This window comes from Urocampus carinirostris, chromosome 10 (assembly GCF_059441175.1).
Source record: "Urocampus carinirostris isolate Australia breed hairy pipefish chromosome 10, RoL_Ucar_1.0, whole genome shotgun sequence".
NCBI classification, from domain to species: domain Eukaryota; kingdom Metazoa; phylum Chordata; class Actinopteri; order Syngnathiformes; family Syngnathidae; genus Urocampus; species Urocampus carinirostris.
In genome coordinates this window covers 6347307-6372554 of record NC_142358.1, presented here as the reverse complement: position 1 = coordinate 6372554, position 25248 = coordinate 6347307, and the positions used below count along the sequence as shown (strand labels likewise).

Here is a 25248-nt window from a genome sequence, read left to right as displayed (position 1 = left end):
GTAATAGCCACTACTTTGCCGCCATTTTAGGATTCTTCAGCAGAAAAGTGCATACAAGGACAAATAATGACGACCAAATCACTCTCATCTTTCCAATTTAGTGTTTGATATTATTAAACTGTGTGGTTGATTCCTATTTCGTCAGCATGAGCGTATATTTCAGTTGGTCTTCAGACCAACCCAATGGATTGACCCCTCTAAACAGCTGTATCATCCATCCATCCATTATCTGCAATGCTTATCCTCAGTAGGGTTGCAGGGGTGCTGGGGCCTATCCCAGCTGTCTACGGGCAATGGGCAGGGGACACCCTGGACTGGTTGCCGGACAGTAGCAGGGCACACAGGGACAGACAACTCAGATTCAGATTCAGATTCAGATTCAGATCTACTTTATTGTCATTCTAGTACACGTGTATACAGAACGAAATGTCGATGCATCTGACCCCCACAGTTTCCTTGAATGTACAGATATAAATAAAGTTGTATTGTATTTTGGCTACGTATAGTATTTTACCATAGTGCCGATAGTGCAAGAAGAGTAGCTAACCAGATGTGCAAAATGGGCAGTCAGGTTAACAAGTCAGGTACACAGTAACATTAACACTGTAACAATAACGCTGTAATTACCATAGTGCAGAGAGCAATGTGCAATGAGTGGCAAGCTATAAAAAACTGCCAGTAGTGCAAAAAGTCAGATTAGCAGCCGTTTAGATTTAAGTTAACTATATGTTAGATTGACCATTTAACAGTCTAATGGCCAGGGGGACTAGACTATTGCGGAGCCTGGTGGTCCTGCACCGCACACTGCAGAACCTCTTCCCAGAGGCTAGCAGAGTGAACAGTCCATGATGGGGGTGAGAGGGGTCCCCGGTAATGTTCTTAGCATGGGATAGGCAGCGCTTCTGGCCAATGTCCTGAATGGAGGGAAGTGTAGTCCCGATTATTTTCTCTGCTGTCTTCGTTACCCTCCTCACACTACCCCAGTCGGTAGCGCTGCAGCCTCCACACCACACAGAGATACAGCTGGTCAGGATACTCTCTATGGTGCCCCTGTAGAATGTGATGAGGGAGGGTGGGGGCAGGTGGGCTCTCCTCATCCTCCGCAGGAAGTACAGGCGCTGCTGTGCCCTCTTAACCAGTGATGCAGTGTTCACGGACCAGGTGAGTTTGTTTGTAATGTGCACCCCTAGGAACTTGATACTGCTGACAACCTCCACAGCCTTGTTGTTGATGCAAAGTGGGGCATGGTTGGGCTGGTTTTTCCTAAAGTCGACAATGATCTCTTTAGTTTTGTCAACATTCAGGACCAGGCTGTTGTCCCTGCACCAGCCCACCAACTGCTCCACCTCCTCTCTGTAGGCTAGGTCGTTGTCATCCCTGATGAGGCCCACCACTGTTGTGTCGTCAGCATACTTCACGATGTGGTTTGTGGCGGACTCACTTGGTTATTCACACGTAGGGACAATAGAAACTGGTCAATTGACCTGACATGAATGTTTTTGGAATGTGGGAGGAAACCGGAGTGCCCGGAGGAAACCCATGCAAGCACGGGGAGAACATGCAAACTCCACACAGGAAGGTTCAATTTCATGACCTCAGAACTGTGCCGCATACGCGCTGACCACTGTGCCGCTGTGCTGCCCCAGCTTTATCATAATACCTCTAAATTCAATTTACCGGAGTCTTCCGTGATATTGTGTCGCCACCTAACGATGTGTTAACTTTACAGTGTCGAATAAGAAGTATTTTTGTCCCTCTCTTAAGCATTTTCCATAACATCAACAATATTTTTTTTGCATGCCCAAAAAATTATAAAATCATAAAACATTTCACTTAATTTAAATAATAAAATATATTAACAAGTACCATATTTTCCGCAATATAAGGCGCACCGGGTTATAGGGCGCACCCCGAAAAAATAGTTTTTGGTCCTGTTTTTGACATACATAAGACGCACCGGATTATAAGGCGCTACAATGGGAACGTCGACAAAACAGTCAAATAGTTCAGTCAAACTTATTACCCCCTTAACATTCCCAAAGCTTGCAAAGACGCAAATACGTGTCGAGAACACGTGCGGATGCGGTGTCCGTACGATGTCACTCAAATGCATCGTTCCATCATTTGGAAGGTTAAAGTCTTGGGATTCAAGAAATGCCAACCATTCCTTAGTTTCTATTTTCTTTTTCGCTCGCAACTTTACTGTGCATCTAACAATAAACACTTGGAATTGAGTTTAATTTAAAAATAGACACTCCATTCCATCAATTATCTGCACCGCTTATCACAGAAACATCGAGTTCAGTCTGAAACAAGATACAGGGATAATATATAGCCGGAGTAGCTCACCAAAGTCGTTGTGTTCATAATAATGTGCAGCCATGGTTCTCTTATATCCGTGAGTGTAGTAAATCCAGGAGAATAAAATATTTACAAATACAGAAAAGGAAAAAATGCTTTCTGTATGCCGTCAACCACGTGCTATACACATTCATCTTTTTCGGCCAATTGCAGGCTTTGTTTTGCCGTTCAAGCCTATGCCAGCCTATAAATGATAAAAAGGATCCGCCCCTTAACCTCCGAATAACTTTAGCCAATAGTGATCGATTCAACTGATGATTGACACATCTTTTTTGGCCAATTGCAGGCTTTGTTTTGCCGTTTAAGCCAATGCCAGCCTGTAAATGATAAAAAGGATCCGCCCCTTGACCTCCGAATAACTTTAGCCAATAGTGATCGATTCAAATGATGATTGACACATTGGTTAGCCAGTGAAACGCTGGTAAATAAATCCCAGCATACACCGCGGACTACTTCCCGTTCGGGGGAAAATCTAGTCGGCGGCTGCAAGATAGTTGGAAGACTTTGCGACTTAATATTGATCCATAAATAAGGAGCACTGTATTATAAAGCGCATGGTCAGCTTTTGAAAAAAAATAAAAGCTTTTAGGTGCGCCATATAGTGCGGAAAATACGGTAAATACTATATCACTCGCATTGCAGATATTTTACTGTAGGTCATTTTATGTATATATATATATATATATATATATATATATATATATATATATATATATATATATATATATATATATATATATACAGGGTTGGGTAGGGTTACTTTAACTTGATTACTTTCAATTACTTTTGGATTACTCCAATACTAAATATGCTAATAAAAGACAAAAGAAACTAAATATGAATAAAATTATGACTCACAACACGTGGTAAACTAACATAGAATGTGACCGAAACAAAATGAAAATAAATCCAAACAGCTTGCCAACATCATTTTTGCCGTTCCATGTGTTCCGTTACTCCCCAAGCCTGCACAAAATTTAGTAATTTTATTCATATTTAGTTTATATATATATATATATATATACATATATATATATGTGTGTCTGAATCCATGCCTTTGCCAAAATGAATATTTTGCAGTTCATAAGCATAAGAACCTCGTATCCAGTACAAAAACACCATAGCACATTGCTTTTTCCACGCACTCTCAGCAGGAGGCGGTCACCGTTTTGGGGAGATCTGCTTCTCCGAAATCGATTCGTACCCCCTTTCCGTCACCGCCGCGGGATATTTATTTTGAATAATTCACACAAACAGCAATTGAAGGATTTTTTCTGTGGGGGAGCTGTTTTGTTAGCGTTCTCCCTCACTGAAGCAGTTAGCCACGCATACCGAACGGAGCAGGTGGCAAGTCAAAGGGTGAATAGAAAGCCACCTGTAATGTGTAAGAAAAAAAAAAAAAAAAGGTGCCCAGTGGCGCTCTAAGGCCGCATTTTCGGAACCTTTTTTGAGCAAAGCTACACTTTTACCTTGAATATATTTGAAGCCACATGCCTCGCTTGTATTGCTTGTGAACCTAATAAGTGGGAAAGCAGGAACCGACGAAAAAGGATTATGTTCAATAACAAAACCCAGATACAAAGTAACAAACAAACAAAATCAAACAAGTGATATCAAAACAACTAACATTCTACAACCTATGTATATATTTATCTATTAAGCTGCATATCTATTTATCGATGAATTATTTTGCAGAGTAAATCATTCTCTACAAACCAGTAACCTGAAAAATATGCCTAATTTAGGTCATTTCTATCTATTGGTTACCTTATTTTTGGACAATTTGGCACAATAAACTACTCGAGAAACATTGTTATAAAACATAAAAATGGGCCAGTCTTACATAACAAACGTACACTCATAAGCAGGCAAAGTTTGCATTTGTTCTCCTCGTTTTAAAGTTGACATAAGTTTTCACAGAACATTTGACTATTTGCAGAGCCGCTGTCGTCAATTTCAATTGTTGCTACCAGTGCCAAGGGAGGGGACAGCTTGAGGGTTTGGCATTTGAAACAGACCCATACCCTAAAACACGCCAGCGGCTGCTCTCCTTGTATATCACTGGCCCCATTTTCGATATTTATTAGCCTTTATCACCTCATTTCCGTATTGCGTGGACCGTATGCGTGTTTAAAACAGCAAGCTGTTTGCAATTAATCTATAAAAAATAAAAAATCTTCCTCCCCATGTAACTCCCCCTCCTCTGCTCGACCACACTGCCAAATCTACCAACGCATACCCACATATTGGCGAGCGTGCTGCAGGGCCGGCCAATAAAAAGGCAGAAATGTGGCTTGATGGAGTTCATAAATCCGTATTTCACGCTGCCAACCGCAAGGACCCCCTCCTACCCACCATTGAAGGTAGGAAGTAACCTTGTTAAAGTTTCCACTGCTCTCTCCTATGGGAAATGGAGGCTGCTGATGTCACCTTCTTTTTCTTTGTTTTTATTTTTTTTATGATCTTTTTTCTTACACAGCATCCTCTAGAGAGCATCACTCACGCCTCAACTTCAGCCCCAAATGGACAGCAGAGGTGATTGCCGTTCTCAGTTTGACCACAGGGGGCGATAGTTCATCAGGATCGATGGTTTAAAGATTACTTACACTCCACACTCAAAATGCAAAGTGCAGGAACCATGAAAAAAATAAAAATAATATTTCATGTGACTTTTCTGATATTAATAGCAGAAATAATAAGGTCAACTAAACCAAGTAAAGATCACTTTAGACGTTGTTGGGCCGCCAAGAAATTGTCATCAAGTTTTCGCTTTTAAAAAACAGTGAGGTGACATTTCACGGTTTTGCTACTTCACAGATTTGCATCGCGCATTATGTTATTTATTCAGATTTTCTCAACAGGATCGAATATAGTAGTGATTAGTCATAAATAAATACTTGTTTACAGTAGACAGTACTTTAGTTTTTTCAACAAATGCTTCGACCTGTAAAAATGTTTTATTCTTTATTTCAATTTCATTGTTAAGTAGTTAGCTGTGTGATTACGGATTTTGCCTTTCACTGATTCATTTTGAAACCTAACCCAAGCAATAAATGAGGGATCACTGTATACATATTTCATACTTGATTGTAAAGTGAAGATTGCAAGATGAAATTAATAATAAAAATGTGTTTTGTTTTCCGAGTGCCTTTCAGGACAACCAAGTTCACTGTACACATAAAATAAAACAGTGATATAAATACAAACAAAATAAAAACAAAGTACAGTTCAAAAGGGGGTGGGGGCGGGTTGTAAGGTTTATTCTTCTCTTTTCTTTATTAATTATCCATTATCCCTTATCGGTCAATTCATAATACGCTACAAAGCCAAGGAGCCGAGACACTTGTTTTCAGCTAAAAGGCCGAGTCAAGGTCCTAGCCTCAAAGCCATGCTGCGATCAGTGCGAATGCACCGTTCCCGGAGGTACTGCAATACCGGGCCGATGCGTGGAGTGGACAGAGCAAGCTCTTATTCCATCTCCAGATTGCAAAAATCAATCGTCTCGTGACTGGTTCATGCCGACTCTTCATAGTTGCAGCATGGCTTGTCGTAACAGTTTGAGGCAGCTTGTCTTTTTGTTAATCAAATTGCCATATGGCCAGAGATAGAAACCTATGGTAATCGGCTAATACATTCGGAACCCCTCCGACCCCATGGTTATCGTGTTTTCTTCTCCCTTTAGCATCAATTTAAGCCTGGAACAAAAAATACAGTATTGCATCGCTGACTCACTAAATCTTGACGAAGCTAAAAAGATTCGAAACTGAACAAACAGCTAGCAAAGCATTGTGGGAAGGAGTTTAGCCAATAGCATATCAGCATCTTAATAATGACGCAAACAAATATCGGACCAGCATCTTAAATGATGTTGACCAATTGCAGACAGGCATCTAAGCGATGTAATTCCTCATAAAGAAGAACACAACAAAGTAAAGTTTTTACGTCTTTGGGGCTTGCAAAGTAATGGTTCACAACACTGTACGTAAACACCTTAAAGAAGGGATGCTGTACCTGTCAGTCTACTGTATTTCAGATGTATTTTCTTGTATTGGTTTTATATCAGGGCAGCACGGGGGTGCAGTGGTAAGCGCGTGTGCGGCACAGTTCTGAGGTCATGGGTTCAAATCCAGCTACCAGCCTTCCTGTGTGGAATTTGCATGTTCTCTCCGTGCTTGCGTGGGTTTCTTCCGGGAGCTGGAATGGGCTCCAGCATCCCCGCGACCCTACTGAGGATAAGCGGTGCAGATAATGGATGGGTTTTACATTACATAATGATTTTAGCGGTTTTTATTGCAGTTCCCCACTTCCTCTCTCTTTTTATGAAAAAAAAGAACAATAACGTTAAGGCAATTTTTTTTTTTTATTAATTTCAAACTATTACTTTTTAAAAACTTTTAATCGCGAAGTTCCAGAAAAACAATTGTAAAATAATGGCTTTAGATCTGTCCAGACAGTAGGGGGAGCCCTAGAGCGAAAGGCAATTTCTTCTTACCAATTGAACAACATCACCTGTACTCCCTAAATTTAACTTGCTAGCATGATCTCTAGGTGGACCAATTATGGGAGAAACAGAAACCAAGGGAGGCGTGCTTAATAAGAGATGCTAGTTAATAAGATAACCCTGGAAAAAAAGAACACACAAAAAAAGTGGCATCACAACAACTGAGAAAATGTCCAAACCAGAAACAAGAAACTTAAAACAAACCTGACGTGACAATGGCAAGAGGCAGAATGATGAGGTGCAGTAGTGGACTCTACAGCCACTCCCCCCTAAGTTATGGGGGGAAAATCTATTGCAATATCCAGACATTCGCTCTAAAAATGTTTCAATGTTATATCATCTGCCCACTGCTCAAATTCCAACCACGAATCTCTCGTTACAGTCAGTAGTATGTGAGTGCAAGCATCATCACTGATCTACTATACCGGCTTCTGTGGCTCTATCAAACGAGCTCCGTCGCTTCCTCCCTCTCCTTTCTTTCCCTTTCATGTCTCGGCCTCCATGTTAGGAATGTTAACGCAAGCATCTCTTCGCTCTTCTTCACACACACAAGCGCGCTCGTACATGCACACACGTGCTCGTTCATACACACGTGTCCTCGTACATGCACACAATCCCTCCCATCGTGTCAGCATAAAGTCTCCACGCTTAGGTCGCGGCTAATTTTCTCCGGCCGGTTGAAAGCCGTTGGACCGGCTCGCTCGTGTTTCGCGCAAGCACTTTTCAATTGTAGATATTTGAGGGTAGGGGGTGGATGGAACGGCTTAGAGAAGAGACGCGGGTTGCAGTGGGGGGTTGTATGAAAGACCCCCTAGTCTATCTTTTCCTTTGCTAAGCTAGCGTGTCACCCCGCGTTGGAGTGGATTCATACAAGCTTAGGACATTTGTATTCGTGTCGGAAGTACAGTTCAGTAACGCTGGCGTTTGACACATCAGGCATGTATTAGTCACTTTTTTACGCTAAGGTAAGCAATTTTATGGAAGACAGGCCTTTTTGCATGCTAAAACTCAGTAGTAGTCTCAATATGTTTTCGGGTCGAGAGTGCTTTGATATGTATTGGGCCAGCTAAGTCTTTATGTTTGGGAATTTCCTAGCGATAATATTTTGTACTATGTTGCCTTGCCATATCAGGGTTTGTCCGTCTCTAAGTTGTGCTTGTTCATGGCTGGACAAACACGTGGACTTACATTAAATATGGATGGATACAACTGTGACATCCACTATATACAGGGTGTCAAAAAAATGTATACACATGTTGACATTAAGCAGCCCAAAAGTGTGTTTTTCTAATCAAGATTTGATGTTGGAGTAGAGCGGTCTGATGTTCGTACAAAAGAAATTGGTCAGCAAACATCTTGAAAATGTAAAAAATAAGGCTCAAGTATAAAGAGTTTTACACACAGATTTCCCAAAACGTATTTCTACTTTATCTTTATTACCAGTCCCTCAAAACTGAGGCACTTTGCAAATACCATTCTTCAGGAAAGACTACTGATCTTTTCCATTTTGTTTTACACGATTAATTTTATACATTTGTTTGCGCGTTTTCAGATGTTTGTTTTGCTTTTTTTTTTTCAGGGATTCTGTGTTGTGGTTTACATCTGTTCAGGGTGTTAAAAGTTAAAACCGTTTGTTGTTTGGAGATTCGAAAATATTGAACTATATATTTCTTTTGTTTTTTTAGGGATCCTATATCTGTTTCGTGTGGGGTAGCAAACCCCTACCAGAAAACTGTCCTGGAGAGGAATGTCACCACCAGGCTGTACTTGCCCATGACACACCACATAAAGTGGTGCATCTACGGTCCACGCGGTTAAGTGATCCATTAACCGTTGACTGTTGTATTTCACTCTACATTTGTTGTGTGTAAAAAAGCTAAAAGTATTTTCTTGTATCGTACATTGTATTTTTTGTTGCATTGTAAAGCAAACATCTTTACTCTACATGATATCGTGTGTTTTTCAGGGTTTCTGTGTTGCTTGCTTTTAAAGTCCCTTTGTAGAAACAACTTGAAGTTTCACTGTAGACTGAAACAATAAAGACTACTATAATGCAGCAGCAAAATACATCATCTAAATTCATTAATAATGAATTTGGTGCAAAATGTTTCATTTGTATTTGTTACATATTATTTAAAAAAGCAAAAAAAATCTGGAGCCATTTAAAACCAAAAAATGTACAGTCAAAAGAGAAGGGATTCCCATAATTAATCTGCACAGTAAGCTAAAAAAATCAGATGTTGATCCAAAACCGTATCAATTTCTCCTCATAATAATTAATACAAATATTATTTAAAATTTATTATACAATCGTATAGAATACGATAAAATAGTTGCTAGGTAAGGTCAAGCTAATTGATAACACAAAAGGACTGATGAAGCGAGTGACATTCACAGAGAAGTTTGAAAGTGTCCTTTCTCATGAGATTAATGATGTCATAACCAGAACAGATGGTAGACCCAAGTGCGTAACATTTCACACAAAGCTTTATTGGAGAATCGAGGAAATCTGGTGCGGGTAGACAAACAACAGCGATCCGGTGCTCGCTAAACAGGAAGAGCAAGGACCTCACGGATCGGAGCGCTGTCGGGATGCGGAAACAAGTGTAGTTGCCGGGACAGGTGATCGGAGCGTCGTCGATGAGCAAGAATGGGTCAAGTAGCCGGAGCGGGAGATCGTATCGTGGTCAGTGGGCAAAAACGGGTGAAATAGCCGGAGCGGGGGATCAGAACGTGGTCGGTGGGCAAAAACGGGTCTAGTAGCCGGAGACGGAGATCAGAGCGTGGTCGATAGACAGAACGGGTATAGTAGCCGGTGACAATCGGGAAGTCAGGGACAGACGAGCAGGATAAAGGGGAGGACGGGACAGACGGGTCAAATAGTGCTTGCCTTGCGTATGCGGAGGTTTACTGACGGACTGACAAGAAGTGAATGGAGTACTGAGTTTAAATAGCAGGGGAACCAATCAGGCAACGATCAACAGCTGGCGCAAAACGAGCGGGCACAGGTGAGGGCAATGGGTAATTGTGACAAATAATATATTGTGGTAGAAGGACATGTGTTAAAAAAGAATAACGTATACATGCTTTTTGCTTTTATTTATCTCTGAGATAGCAATTTCAAGACTGTCAAGAGAAAATTACATTGATGTTTCCCATGGCTCAAATAACAACCAATCAAGGTTTAACTGCATCGTCAACTGAAGTCATGAGTTGTCATTAGCTAAAGTTAAAAATGCTCTTTACTCGCCTGTCAACTGCCCGCCTCCAAAAATAGATAATTGCAGGTGTATAGTATCGTATTCATTTGTGTGTAACATTTTTTTCTTTCCCCAAAGAGAACTAAAAGTATAGGTATGCTTTATACATGGGGTTTTATGGTAGTATATCACGGTGTATGTGCACAAATTGATCAGTCAAAAAAAAACAGCTGACCAAAATCGCAAAACGTTGGTTCAAACGGGACAGGGTAGCGACAGTTAGAACGCCAGGTCCTAACCAATTGACCAAGTCAAGGCAAGTCAAACCCTTTTTATTTCTATAGCCCTTAATCACAAGAAGTCTCAAGGGCTGCACAGACCACCATTATACCATCCCCTTAGTTGACCTGAGGGCAAGGAAAAACTCAAAGATTTCAGCATAAGGAAAATGATGAAACCTTGAGAAGGGGCCGGACATGAGGTAATCCCTCTTCCAGAATGACCACGCTGCAATATATGTTGCAAGGGCATCAACAGACAATACACAAACATTATCAACATGAGATAGTTATAACAAAATGCCCTGTTACCAGCTCCCTGAGGTCAACATCATTCATAAGCTATTATATATTAGTGTGTTTTAAGCTTAGATGTAAACACATCCACCAGTGATATAGATAGCATACGGAAGGACATTCGATTTTATCTTATTATCACGCTTTTCTTCCCTTTTTTTCTCTCAAATATTTTCATGTTCTCTTTATAAGAAGTCAGGCAATTGAGGGAGACAGCAGACTTTATATTGAGCCTCCATTTAAAAACAACATTCACTGTACATATGCCATTTCTCACCTAAACAACATACTGTATTCAGCTACACATTAACACCATCAAGAAAACAAAAAAAAACGTATAAAGTAAAACAATACAGCAATAAAAGGGGAGAGAGATTTACAGTAATAATAAAGTATATACATTCAATCAGTAATAACAGTAATAAATAATTAATGCAATAATGATAATCAGAATAAGAGACAAATGACAAAAGAAGAACAGAAAACAGCTATTATTGATAATAAAATAAAAAGGGGGCAGTTCAAACCTAATAAACTATATCAAACTGCAGGGTGTCTATGTTTGATAAGAAAAAAAAGTTGCCATCTCTCATGGAGGGCCTGTAAAGAACCTTTAAGGGACTATTTTCTTATTCACAGTACAAGAGACGGATAAAACTGAGAAAACAGAAAGTCATCCAGATAGATATAAAAAAAGCAAAATTAGCACGAAGGGGGAACAACTTTTTTTTTCATCAGATGATAAATTGTACTTTGAAGGACATTAAAATAATTCATTGTAAATTTTACGTTGGTAATGCGTTCATAGTTTATGTTAACAATAAAGGACTTTAATCGTGGCCGCAGGTATTGAACAACCCTTGTCACTAATAATGCTTAATTTGAGCTGAGAGAGCTGAAACACAATTTCATACCGATTTTTAATCAACACTTGTGTGCATGTTATGCGCGAGTGTGCGTTATACCAATATACAGTAAATACGTTACTTCTTAACACAAACTGCCATGTATAACTAAAATAATACAGTTATTACCCTCAAAAAAATCAAAGACCTTCCTTATTCCTACACCCTTCAGCATTTATTTTCTTTTGCAAGGCCCAAGAGTACAATTCAGACTTCACCTGCTGATTAACCCAAACCAAAGTGGCCCATTTGCCGCTAATAAACAACACCGCTGACCCGTTGCGATTTAATGACGCATCGGCGATGACAACGCAACACAATTAGCATTTTGCGCCGATCAAATGTGCAAGAAGCTCAGCGGGTTTTGTTGTTTTAACGACCTGCTCAGCCGCGCTTGGTTTGATGCAATAAAGCTAGAACTAGTACGACACATACAGTTTGTTAGCAAGTTTAACGAGGAGCTGGATCAAGGTGAGGATTTAAGTGATGATTCGAGGGGGAAATTGAATTTGTTATTTTAATGAGGAAGTTCTTGCACTTTTTAGTGAAGATCAAAGAAAAAAAATGTTTTGTCTGGGTGGAATTTGAAAAGTACATTTAGTATATTTTGTTTAAGATCTACCTCAAAGTCTACGTTTTAAAGAAAATCTAGATCCAAGGATAAATTGGAATATGAATTTGAATCAAGATCTGAGTAATACTGAGGACCAATATGAAGAAATAGAATGAGGATTTGGATTAAAATGAAAATAGCGGTGGACCTCTTGTTGAATAAGCTTGGAGGATCTGTATCCAAAATGTGAAGTCTGTTGAAACCAGGCTAAAAGTCAGTTTAGGTTATGGCTCAAGGTCTAAGTTTGGTGAAGATCGAGCTTAAAGAATAAATTAAGTTTGATTCTGGATAAAGATCCTGGAGTACAGAGCGGTAAAGAAGACGTAAGTTACACCCTAGGTTTCTATACCCCGTTTTACAGCAATTCCAACTTTGTGATCCCTACCTTAGAACAAATTATTGTTGTGTCTTGGGCGTTAACATTATTTGAGTGGGAACCTTGATATAAAGGAGAATTTTCAAGGACCCTACTGCAAATGTAAATTATGGGTAAAAGTCTCAATAAAGATCCACCTTCATTGGGATTTCGATAAAACTGTTAAATTGGGTAAAGAAGAGATTAGGAAACAGTATTTTTCCCTCTCAAATTAGGTTTCTTTCCATCACTAATTCTAACAAAATGTTCTCCATGTAAAGCATGCGGCACCTCATTCAAGGTGATGTGCTGAATGCAATGTGCCGAAAGGTGACATTATAACGTTTTTTTTGGTTTGTTTGTTTTTTTCAAAAATCACCAAGCCACCAATCAGCATCGTTATCTCGCTTAATTGGGAATGAAGAACATGTCAACACCAGTCATTAACAATTTGGTGGTGTCTCCTTCATGGATGCTTCATATTATTTATTTATTTTGTTTACACCTTGACATCAATCACACAAAATGAAATTAAAAACGATTATAATTAGAGCGCGTGTAGCGTTATCGTGATTGGATTTTTGGACTGTGGGGAAAACCGCACCAATGAAATCCTTTTGTTTGAAATGGGGAATTAAATGTGCTCTCAACAAGACAAATAATACATGCATAAAGGAGTCAACCTGATAAAATGTATTAACATATTACTTTGAAGGTAGTACTTTCGAGTCAATATCCATAAATAGATTACTTTGGCCATGAAAGTCAAGCGAAAATGTCAACAAAAACATGTCATAAAGTACACCTGCATAATCCAATGAGTTGAAATAATACTTAAATTCCAATGTATAAATAATTGATATAAGTGTCAAAGTCACATGTCTCAGTCTTTATGTTAAAATACATTTATAACTTAGAATTCTAAAACATATATATATTTGCATTGAGATTAAAGTTATTTTTGTAACTTGTATAGCAGGGGTCACCAAAGTGGTCCCCAAGGGCATGGTCGCTCTTTTTTGCCATTCTGTCTACCTCAAAGCGAACTGCATTCATGCAGGGTCGGGTAGGGTTACTTTAACTTGATTACCTTCAATTACTTTTGGATTACTCCTATGCGAAATATGCTAATAAAACACAAAAGAAACTATGTATGAATAAAATTATCACTCAAAACACATGGTAAGCTTTCTCTCCTGGCTTTGATCTCTTTGATCTCCGGCAAAACTAACATAAAATGCGACAGAAACAAAATGAAAATAAATCCAAACAGCTTGCCAACATCATTTTTGCCGTTCCAAGTATTCCGTTACTCCCCAAGCCTGCACAAAATTTAGTAATTTTATTCATATTTAGTTTCTTTTGTCTTTTATTAGCATATTTGGTATTGGAGTAATCCAAAAGTAATTGAAAGTAATCAAGTTAAAGTAACCCTACCCAACCCTGCATTCATGTAGGAGTGAACCATTATCCTCGATTAAATATCCCTGCCAGCAGGGACCGGTAGAGCACACTTTTGTTGGGCCTGTCAACTATTTCCCTGCCGTTAATGTATTTACACCTCAAATGAACAATAATGCGGCCCGATCATTTATCTCCAATCCCATGTTGCTTATATGATGACATGACATCACCAGAGCCAGTGAAACTCTTCCAGCAGCTTTTATCCAGAGAGGACGTACAAAACAAACACGAGAGCGACTGTAAGCTAGTTTAGGAAAAAAAAGAAGAAAAAAAAGGAGCAGTGTGCTGCTTGACTGGAAGGTAAAACTCCTTGACGTAGCGCTAATATGCACTCGACTGTGATTTATGGCTTGCCGTGGAGCTAAAAAAATAATAAAATAAAATGCAGTCATGCTCACCAAATTTGGTGGGGGAAAAATGAATCAGTAGTGACAAGACAAACTTTTGAGTTAGACAGCGTGATGGAAGGAAGGGTAAGTTGTTTATAGAATCAAGTATGTTTCTTCAAACAAAAGACTTCAGCGCGAATGTGACAGATGAGCGCACAAGTGCGGCGGAATCCATTAAAGCTACAAAATGTACAATAACGTTGATTCCAAAAGGTTGTGGTCACGTAATGGCGCCAGAAAAAAGTAAATTGACGATGACACCTCGACAAAACAAATAACTTTGAAAGAATTTACAGGTGTTGAGTGAATCGGATTGTTGCTAACAGCTTTTAGCATTGTTCCTTTGGGAAACCGAAACAAATATTTGACTTCTCAGTCAAAGAGGCATACAAATTCCCCTTAAAATGACATTGTGTTTAATTAAATTGTTTAAAACACGTTAGATTGCTTCTGAAAATGTGCTTATAGCCTAGCTGCTAGCAAAACAAAGAAGCAAAAGCTAGCTTTCAAAGAGGAGGAGAATAAATATTTAGGATAATCCCTGCAAACAGAAATCAACGAGAGACCTGGACGACACCTCGATGACAGCTCGATGAAACAAACAACTTCAGAAGAATCTACAGGTGTTTAGAGTATCTGATTGTCACTAACAGCTGTTAGCATTAGTCTTTTTAAAAAGTAAAACAAATAGTCGATTATGCAAAACATGGAAAAATAAGATAGCTATACAAAATAGAATAGAATAAAAACAAACCTTTACGATAATACATTCCCCAAAAAATCTACGGCAATACCTAAAAAAAACAAAAACAAGAACTTTTAAAGTATTTACAGGTGTTTAGCACATCAGATTATTGCTAAGAGCTGTTAGCATTTGTCTTTTTGGAAACCACAACAAATATTTGACTCCACTGAAGTAAAAAAAAAAACGAGAAAGGATGAGAGGAGGCAATTATTTTGTGGACTGTGTTGATGTCTCGCTTTAAAATTTTTCTGTAAAATTACAATGAGAGGTAGAGGCTGGGGTGAGAGAGGTCCTTAATTCATTCAGTGCCGTAGGTATTGGATTTTTTGGGGGATGTCGTCAATACCACTAAATTCACTGCTCACTTTGTAAAAAATATTTTAACAAGAGGTTTCGAGTCTTTAGTTTTAGTTACTTGAGCCTAGTTTAAAAAATAGACACCTATACCCGTTAAGCGCTCTTATTCCGAGAAAATAAAAACTGATGTCTATAAATGTCACCGGCTGTGAACTAGTTGATAATGTTGGTGGCCCCTTTACAGTAATGTTAGATGGCAATGTCGTACAGACTGGGCAGAGAGCAGCCCATAATTTTCTGGGCTGTTGTTATGACTGTGAGGTTGTCCTGAGAGGTGGTGGCCGGGTCTTTAATAAGGTGTTCTCTGCTCTCAGTGTTAGGCGGCAATGTAGTTCCAACTGGGCCGAGAGCGGAGATGATTTTCTTTTCTATGTTGATGGTTCTAAAGTTGTACTGTTAAACTACAATGAGAGGTGGTTGCCGGGTGAGAGGAGTCCTCAATAATGCGCTGCGGTAGTGCTAGCCGGCAATGTCTTCCAGACGAGTTTCTCCTGTCTGTCGTCGTGATCCAAGCATACCCAAATAACCCAAAAGCAATGCTAAAACATACGTATCGTGACTGCAAATGAAGACCTTTCTGCCGCTAATGCACCCCCATAAATGTACCCTGACCCCCACATTCAGCTCTGAGAGACCCTGCGCTCGTAAAATTGTGGCTGTGGTGTTTGCGATGGCAGGCGCTGCACTCGTTCTCCGGCGCCGTTGCGACGCCGCTCGTGTCACGCCGATAAAAAGCCACGCATATGCTAGCATTCATCTAAGTAGAAAAATGGACACGATGAAGGATTTTTTGGGGCGTTTTTAGACAGCTGCTGGTTTCTTTTGGACTCGTACGAAATATAAAAGCCACAAAGAGCAATTTGAAGGTGATTACAGTCAATGCAATGAATGAATGTATTACCTTAATGGATGGAGGTGGGGCAGACTCTCCACATGTTTAAATACTTAGGAAATTTTACAGTGAGTAACTATCAAGATTTATTGATCAGAATATTTGAAGCAGAGGTTCTCAAATAGTAGGGTGGGGGGCATGACTGCAGTTCATTTTAGGCAGAAATACAATAAAAACAAAAAAGGAGCTGCCAGGCCTGACAAAAGTGCGCTTTGCTGTTCCCCACTCACAGCAATATGAGATACTAGGGATACTGGATCTGGGCCATAAAAGTGCCTTTCAATTAATGTGGGAAGACAGAACAGCGGGAAAAAAGGCATCAGGCCCGACAGAACTAGAAATAAAGGGAGTGGTCAGCTCAGGGCCTCTACCCTACAGGGTTAGGGTTAGGTTTAGGTTTAGGGTTAGGGTTAGGGTTAGGGTTAGGGTTAAGGTCAGGTTAGGTTAGGAAGCAATCTTGATTTCTCAAGGTCCCCCCGAAAATTTTTGGGAGGTCCTTGGGAAACCAAGTCTCTGCACTGGCCATCATGGAAGCTGGAGCGTTTCTCACCTGCGTTCGTTTAGTCCATCTGGGAAAAGAGTGTTAAGTCTTTCTATCCAGTGTCTTTCTGCCCTGCGTCTTTCCTTTTGATTCCAATTGCTATTTGTTTGCAGGCCCCATATTTCTAAAGCCTGTAGTCCATGTTGAATGAAGTGGGCGACAAGATGTGTATTATTTTGTCTAATATTCCTAATGTTGTAAATGTGTTGTGCTAATCTACATCTGATAGAATTCCCCGTCTCCCCTACATATTTAATGTCACAGTGTTTACACTTTATGACATATATACAGTTTTCCGTAGTAGGTGTGATTGTTTGTTTAATTAGGTAGTTTGTGTTGGTGACGGTGTTCCTAACTGTGGTGGCCTTTTTGTAGAATGTGGGGCCCTGCGTTTGTGTTATGTTGATTTCTGGTAATTTACTTTTTACTAGGTAGTCTTTTAGGTTTTTGTTTCTTTTAAAGGCTGAGATGATTTTGTAATCTTGGATTATGTCTGTGTTCTGTAGTGTCTGGTTTACATTTTGTCTAATTTTTCTATTAGCATTTTGGCTAAATTCTGAGTACGTACTTATTAGAGGGATAATTTTTTGTGTGTCCCGTTGCCCTGTGGTTAAAAATGTTTTACGGACTTGCCTGAGGAACGATCTAGAGTATCCTCTCGGTCCCAGTGCCTTGAACAGGGTTTGGGTGGCCTTTTCAAAGTCCGTACGTTGCGAGCAGATTCTGTGGTACCTGAGCAACTGTGATTTTATTAAGCCTCTGTAGGTGTGCTTTGGATGAAGGCTGTTTTTGTGTAAGAGTGCATGTGTGTCTGTGTCTTTAAAGAAGACCTTTGTGTCTAAAGTTTGTGTTTGGGTGAATGAGGGTCCCTTATAAGTAGTTGTGTCTAGAAAATCTATCTGGTGGTCATTTGTGGAGTGTTTGACCGTAATTGTACTATGGTGTGTGTTGAGGATTTCTATCCATTGTTGAAATTCCTCTTTGCTATGTGTCCACGTTCCCCAAATGTCATCTAAGTACCTAAAATAATTGGTGGGTAGTTTGTCGCATTTTTCAAAAGCTGTCTCCTCCCAATGTGCCATGTAGATGTTAGCATAGGCAGGTGCAAATTTTTTGCCCATGGCTGTACCACTGATCTGTAAGTAGAATTCCTTGTTGAATTCAAAGTCGTTCCTAGTGAGGTTAATTTCTAGGAGTTGTATTAGTTCTGTGTCTGGGCGTTTGTCGTCCGGGTATTTTTCCATCCAGCGCTTTACTGCTGTTAACCCTGCGACCGTGTTAATGTTTGTGTAGAGGCTATCTATGTCTATGGTAAATAAGATTGTTTCCTGCGTTATTTTAATCTGTTTTATTTTGTTTACAAAATCATATGTATCTTTAATGTAGCTATTATGTTTTGTGGATAGTGGAGTGAGGAAGTGGTCTATGTATTCCGCGATCCTGTAGGATTCGCTGCCACAGTCTGACACAATAGGTCTTCCTGTCGGCACTTCATACGGAATAGTCCACGTTAGTGGTGATTTGTGTATTTTAGGTAGCAGGTAAAATCTACGGGGTCTGGCTTCCTCTTCCCCTATTAGGTAGCGTTTTTGTTTTTTAGTTATATCTTCATTTTCTAGAAGTGTTTGTAGGATATCTTCTATTTTCTGGGCTGTTTCTGGGTATATTGGTTTTGTTAATTTCTTATAATGTGACGTATTGTTTAATTGTCTGTGTGCTTCATATATATATTGTGTTCTGTCTAGGATAACTATTGCACTACCCTTGTCCGCTGGTTTAATAACTATCTGTTTGTTGTTAGCTAATTGAAAGAGGGCTTCACATTCTCCTCTGCTAAGGTTATCTTTGTCTCTGTGAGACTGCGGGTTTAATGTGTTAATTAGGCTTTGGTTCTCCTCAATTACTTGTGTTATTATGTTAGGGATTTGGTTGTTTCTTGGTTCCCAATCAGATTTTGGTAGGGTTAGGGTTAAGGTCAGGTTAGGGTTAGCGTTAGGGTTAGGAAAGACCGTATTTTAGGGTTAGGGTTAGGGTATTTTCTTGTTATGTTAAAACTCTTGGCAGCAGACAGCATTAAGTCAATGAAATGAAGACACTTTTTTTTCAGCTGAAAGGTGGGGTATCAATGATTAATCATGAGTTAAGTGTCGGTAAGGGCACTATTATATTGTCCTTAATTTAATGCAATTTAATAAATTATACATTTCAAAATTTTTTGATTTTTTTAAAAAAGTGAGGAGGAAGTTTCAGACTAGAGGTATAGGTAATGATCATTGCTCAAGAAGTAGGTATCCATATCAGTATCAGTCTGAAAAAGTTAAAGACAACATTTAGTATATGTATTCAGTGTATATATTTGTGGTATTGTGCAAGAATGTTCCGTATATGAAGCACATCTTATTCTCAGAGAGGAATTGGAGGGCAGGGGGTGAAATCACCCTAACACAAACCAGCCCTGTTCTATGATGTGCATCCGAATTGCGTTTTGCACTTGAAAAGAGGTTGCGACGCCAGACCACAGAACGCATAACAGGGGTGACTATTGGGATTCTGCATGCATGCCAGCCGGCCTGCCGCCCAGCTGAGCACGAATTGAACCCCCACTCAACCCCCCACCCCACCACCTCGCTCAAAGGCACTGCATGCATCGAGCTACAGACTTCCAGAGCTAAATACCGCAGCAGAATCTCAAACCACGGCTGCGGTCGCCCGAAAAAACGATCTGCGGTGGGAAAACTGTGAGGGGAGCGAGCACATGGAGTTGGGGGGGGGGGGGGGGGGGGGGGTATTCGAGGGAGGCAGGGTGTAAAACCTTCCCAAGAAATATCCAGTTGTGCAAGTCACTTTGAATATAAAATAAGACCTGTGTAACATCACTGTAACAACATAGATTTGGCTTTGTGTTTTATGACTTGCAAGGTAGAGGAGAAATTGTGGTGCACAAAAGTCAGTAATTACAAGACATGGTCGCCCAACCAGATGCTGCTTCACCGATATTGTTTTTGGCATATGTTCATTTTCGTACCTGCCAGACGCTTTTATCATATTTGATAATACTTTTTTGCCAAACTATTTTAATATGATTTATTGAATTGATTTAAGAAATACAATGTTTTGCCAACTGTGCAGATTTCCATGCTCTTAAACATGCTGTGCCTTTAAGAGACAGTTTGATGATATCACTGTTGTTGATTTAAATATGTACAGTTTATTGGGGAAGTCTTAACACAGCATATTTCAGACTCCCTAATGCAATATGGACATTTTTCTTCTTATATGTTCATTTTAATACATGTTGACCCAACTGATTTTGTCATATTTTATATGATTTTTTTCTTCAGATTTCCCTGCTCTTAAACATGCTGTGGAATTAAGAGACAACCTGATGATGTCACGTCTGCTCCATTAGATGTGTGCATTGTTTCTGGACATGTTTGGTCTTGTAGAAATTGAGACACGATTAACACAGCATGTCTAAGATTCTCTTCCAACCAATATAACTTTTTTCTGCTGTGCTAAACATGTTATACAAGTGTTTGACAAAATATTTTCACACGATTGTATGAAGAAATACATTTTTTTTTTGCCTTCAATTCAGATATCCCCGCTGTTAAAACTTCTGTGCATTTAAGAAGAAACTCTCTAATGTCATTTGAGGCTTTAAACATGCCTAATTTCCTGCAAAGTTATTTTATTATTTACTTTGTATACTTTTATTTTAATATCTGTCAACAAACACAATTTTGTCGTATTCGATACTTTTTTTGCTAAAATATTTTGATAAAATAATTCTCAAAAAAATATTTTGACTTCCCAGACTTCCTATACATTTTATTGTATTTAAGTATTTCTTTTGGAGGGCAGGCTTTCTATACCCTTGAGCAGATTTGCTGGCTCTAAAATGTACTGTGCCTTTAAGAGAACACTTGATTATGTTACTTCTGTTTCTTCAGAAGTCCATTTTTTTGGGACGCATGTGGTCCTGCAGAAGTCATGACACAAGTAGCAGGCCATGTCAAGACTCAGTCAACAGGGATAATGGATCCCGGCCAACACAGTGTAGTTAACTTTCTGCGACAACAATGGCACGCTTCGGCGGCCCGAACCGGGGAAAAATGTGCTGTGGCAGCCCCTGCTCTAAGCAATGGTAACCTGGGGATAATTGATTGATGCCACAACAGTATCAGTAATTTGAGTGACTTTCAACATGGCATCGTTGTTGGTGCTGGAAGGGCTGGTTTGAGTATCTCAGTAACTGATCTACTGGGATATTCACGCAAAACCACCTCTAGGGTGTACAGAGAATGGTCTGAAAAAGAAAAACATTTCCAGTGATTGGCAGTTCTGTGGACTGAAATCCCTTGTTGATGCTAGAGGTCAAAAGAGAATAGCCAGAACTGGTTTGAGCTGATGGAAAGGCAACAGTGACGCAAATAACTACCCCATATCCAAGGTAAGCGGAAGAGCATGTCTTAATGCACATTACGTCAAACTTTGAGGCGGATGGGCTACAGAAGCAGAGGACCATGCCAGATGCCACACCTTTCAGGTATGAAAAAAAAACTGAGGCTACAATTTGCACGAGCTCATTGAAATTAGACAATAGAAGATTGGAAAAATGTCGCTGGTCTAATGAATCTTTTCTGCAGCAATATTCAGAATTTGGCATCAACAACATAAACGCATGGATCCATCTTGCCTTGTATCAACAGTTCATGCTGGTGGAGGAGGTGTAAAGATGTAGGGATTGCAATGATACCACTTCGGCATCATTGCAACGCCACTGTCTACCTGAGTAGTGTTGGTGACCATGTCCATCTCTTTATGACCACAATGTACCCAACTTCTGATGGCTACTTTCATAACACCAGAAATCACTAGAAATCATCTCAGACTGATTTCATCAGATCTCAATCTAATAGAGCATCTTTGGGATGTGGTGCAACGGCAGATTTGTAACATGAATTTACAGCCGACAATTCTGCGTCAACCGTGTGATGCCATCACGTCAATGTTGACCAAACTCTCTGTGGAATGCTTCCAGCACCTTGTTGAATCTAAGCCACGAATAATTGAGGCAGTTCTGAAGGCAAAAGGGAGTCCAACCCGTTACTAGCATAATGTACCTAATAAAGTGTTGTACTATTTTTATGTGTGTATTTTTATATAAATTTGGGAATTGCTTTTGGAGGGGAGGCTTTACATACTTCTTTGCAGATTTCTCTGTTCTTAAACATAATGTGCCTTTGAGAAAACACTTTATAATGTTAAGGATGTTCCTTTAGAAATACAAAAAAAAAAAAAAAAAATATATATATATATATATATATATATATATATATATATATATATATATATATATATATATATATATATATATATATATATATATATATATATATATATATATATATATATATATATAAAATATATATATATATAATATAATATAATATAAATATAAGATATATTGGTCCTGCAGAAGTAGTGACACACGTAGCATTGCATGTTTGAGATTATTTGATGTGAACCATTCTTGCAAGGCACAGAACGGCCTGTTAGTCATCCGCGTTCATACATGCATTACACGAGCCGCCTTTGATTAAACGTGGTCCACCGTTGCTCACCATAAGATGGCGAAGTCTTTGACAGCTCATCACTCCGGAATCACAGAAGCACTTTGGAGACGCGTCCTTTAAAGTGTTCCCATGTGGAGGGACGGCGCAGTCCCTCACGGCGCTTTTGTTTGCCAGCACTGGAGCTTGCTAACGTTTCAAGCTGGATTGCGAGTCTCCGTCCCGGATTCCAAACCAGATGCCCGGATCATCTGCTAACAATGTTGGTTCTTACCCCAAAATGCGGGAAATCAGTTTTTCGGAAAAATCTAAGCCTGGCGTGAATGAAAACTTGCTCGTGATTATTTATGGCAAATTAAATGATTGAACACATTTTTCATTGTTATTGGACTACTGTTACAATTTAGCCCAGTCTCTAAACATTACATTGGATATATTATTTTCTATTTATCCTGAAAGTCTTTTCTCTACTTTTTCTCTTCAATATCTTTATTACCTGTTTAACCTGGAGTGACATGTCAGATCTCGTTGCACACAATAGTTCACTACTTTCTTATCAATGACAATGAATACTTTTACATTTTACTCAAACCATGATTCATCTGTAGATATTTTTGCCAATTGTAAGAATTACAATTGTAAAACTGTATTCATCAAAAAAAAAAAAAAAAAAAATCATGGACTTACCTCCTCACATCTTTCAGATTTAACTTCCCCCTATGTTCCTGCTCAAAACCTTCTCTCGGACAACACTAATCTACTAGTGATCCCTAAAGCCAAGAAGAAATCAACAGATCAAACAATCCTAGCCATTGAGCCATACTCTAAATGAAATGGGATACAAGGGACGAAAGCATGACCAACTTGGGTGCCGAGGTGCTTAAATTTTTTTTTTAATCTCATGCGCCTTATATATAGGGAAAAAAATCATAAGGTTCGTCTTACAATCAAGTGCCTCTTATAGTCTGGAAAAAAGCACTTTTCATTACATAATAATTTCAAAATAAAATCAGTTGTGCAAATTAAGTGTAACCACAATTGGATCAAATTTGAACAATTACTATAGCAATAGTTTGAATGAATGAATGAAAAGTTTTATTTTGAACATAAAAATAAAAACAGGACAAAAACAATGAGTCAACAACAAAATAATGTCACATAACATGTTGGAAAAGCAGATGCTTATTTTTCCTACCCCTTCCCTATTAAATACATTTGGGTTGGCCATGGGTCCACAATTTTTGGGGATGTTTTCTTTTGCTACTTTTTCACTTTTTTATTTTCTTTGTTTTTGTATATGTTTGTCTTGCTGACCAAGATAGATAGATAGATAGATAGATAGATAGATAGATAGATAGATAGATAGATAGATAGATAGATAGATAGATAGATAGATAGATAGATAGATAGATAGATAGATAGATAGATAGATAGATAGATAGATAGATAGATAGATAGATAGATAGATAGATAGATAGATAGATAGATAGATAGATAGATAGATAGATAGATAGATAGATAGATAGATAGATAGATAGATAGATAGATAGATAGATAGAAAGAACCCCCTGGTGTTTGTTTGGGTCACTGGGCAATGTAAATAAAAGAGACAAGGTCTCTCTGAAAAACGAGAAGGAAAGACACGCACTTACGTGGAGGGGATTGAAGGAACACCTTCATTGTAGCCTAATGTGGCAGTGTAAGGGTACAGTTTGTTCTTCACAAATATACTCAAGTTTAATTAAAAAGACTAGTGATTTTAAGTAATTCTAAAGTACACAATGTTTTTAAAAAAATGTAGGTAAATGTAACGGAGTAATGTGTAATTCGTTCCTACCTATCTCTGCTTAAAACACACATCTATTCAATAGCTCATGAATGATGTTGACCTCAGGAGGCTGTCAACCGGAAATTCTGTTATTACCTATATTTCATGTTGATGATGTCTTTGTACTGTTTGTTCATTGTCCTCATACTGAGGTTTTCAAATTGTTCCTTGCCCTCATGTTGTTTACACCAGGGGATAGTGTAAAACAGCAGTAGTCTACACAATCATTTGTGACCTCTTCTGATTAAGGGCCATACTGACTTGACTTGACTCAGTTCAGGCAGCACAAAAACGTTTCGGATTATGATGTAACTTTATTATGTTGGAAGAGTCCGTCTTGAGATTTTGATCAGGAGCCGCAAATGGACGAAAGGTCGAGTTCATCAGCGGGACTTGAGAATAAACGTCCATTGTGCTAGCGTGAGTCATCTCCCCAGCTGTTCTCGCCTTTCAAAAATGTTAACGCTCTTATCGCTTTGCCTGCCAAAACCCAAACTGGTTTGGAACGGGGCAAACCTCCAGAACGCTTTTATTTTTTTGTTTTGTTTTAACGGCTAGCTCGGGTAAACGTTTTGTTTTGTCTTGGCTGATTTGTAATAAAAGCCTCCACAATCATTAATATCAATTACTTTGGCATTTTTTAAAAAACTCTTCGAACATGTAAATAGTATATATTTTTGCTGTCATGTGAAGAAGATGTACATCCGTTTTTCATTTGTTTTTGTTTTTTGACCTTTTTTTACATGTTTTTTATTCCTTTTTAACATGCACTTTAAATACAACACGAATAACAATAGTACTAAAAATAACATATGCAAAAATAAATATCACAATGCTTTCATGTCAAAAAAACAACTGTTCCATGATTTTGGGTAAGGGGGGGGCATTTTTCACATTGTATAAATGTAGATATCATGATCATGATATATAATAAAAAAAAAGTATC

The 25248-nt window shown here is 38.9% G+C and overlaps 1 protein-coding gene and 1 pseudogene across 7 annotated transcripts in view; both read right to left on the bottom strand.

Annotated features, from left to right (window-relative positions):
* nectin1b (nectin cell adhesion molecule 1b) overlaps nt 1-25248 on the bottom strand; it is a 385519-nt gene that overhangs the window by 147887 nt on the left and 212384 nt on the right. The window lies entirely within an intron of this gene.
* LOC148357568 (U2 spliceosomal RNA) lies at nt 5770-5859 on the bottom strand (annotated as a pseudogene).